General features: G+C 43.8%; 1 long non-coding RNA gene across 1 annotated transcript in view; it reads left to right on the top strand.

Moving 5' to 3' along the window:
• Positions 1-205: 205 nt before the first annotated feature.
• LOC115068615 overlaps positions 206-1,089 on the top strand; it is a 7,776-nt gene continuing 6,892 nt past the window's right edge. Inside the window, exon 1 of the long non-coding RNA XR_003847948.1 lies at positions 206-354. This is a non-coding gene — a long non-coding RNA (uncharacterized LOC115068615). The remainder of the gene's footprint in view (positions 355-1,089) is intronic.

Raw genomic sequence — 1,089 nt, forward strand, 5'->3', positions numbered from 1 at the left:
GGGAGAGTGTCTCTACTAGACACCATAGGCTAATAAATAAAACCCCAAGCCAGGAATGGATTCCCTCTCTTGAAGGTGTGGACGAGGGTTCCATAGACCCTCAAACAATACTGTTTATTGTTCTTGCTCTTGGTTACCCACTAGAACTTCAGAGTAAGACTTTATTGCTGAAGACACTACATACATGAGTTGCAGATCAAACAAGGAGAAATCAAGCTGGTGCTGACTTCAGAGCCTCATCTCTACTGGCTAGTGTTTATAGTACCAGAACGTGCTATGCATGCTAACAGGAAGGGAAATAATGATCATCAGACTTACCCAGCTGTGAACCCTGTGACCTACAACAACTGTCAGGTAAGCTATGTCCACTGCTGCAACTGTGGCATGAACATTATGGGAGAAACCAACCACTTTCTGATTGAATAAGGTTCACTTTATTGGATGGAGCCGATACCTGATGATGATTTCAGGTGACCTAAGGCTAGTCATGTCACAGGGCATAGGGGAGAGCCCAACACTAGTTTTCTGTTAAATGGTCATAGTATTAATTTGGCTCATAAGGACGTAGTGCTATATCCATAGGTTAATGCATCTCTCAACTCTCACCAGAGAAGTTTTCTTATACAACAGATAGTGATTGGCACAGAGACCCACAACTATCCTACATGCAGAGAACAAGATGCTGCAGAACATTTATTCCTGAACAGGACACCTGTATCAATCCTCTGCCTCCCAAGGCTCAGGAGTCATTGTGGAAGAGAGGTCAGAAAGATTCTTAGAGCCAGCGGTGGTAGATGACCACAAGAAAACAGTTTCCCAGATGGCTAGTTAGTTGGTCATATGAACTCACTGCAATGGTGACAGCTTGCACAAATCCCATGCAAGCTCAAACTAGACAGAATCCCAACATAGATTTGGGGAGGTGGGTAAAACACCTCGACCCTATCTGAGCAACTATTGGCAGCTGCTGACTGCTGGGAGGGGGATAAACAATCTCTTTCAGAGATGGGATTCTTGCTAAGTTAATGGATGGATCCACAGCAAAAGACATTTGAGGACACAAATTAGACTGCATAGGCTATACATATA

This window comes from Nannospalax galili, unplaced genomic scaffold (assembly GCF_000622305.1).
Source record: "Nannospalax galili isolate Female #2095 unplaced genomic scaffold, S.galili_v1.0 scaffold1289, whole genome shotgun sequence".
In the NCBI taxonomy this organism is placed as follows: Eukaryota; Metazoa; Chordata; class Mammalia; order Rodentia; family Spalacidae; genus Nannospalax; species Nannospalax galili.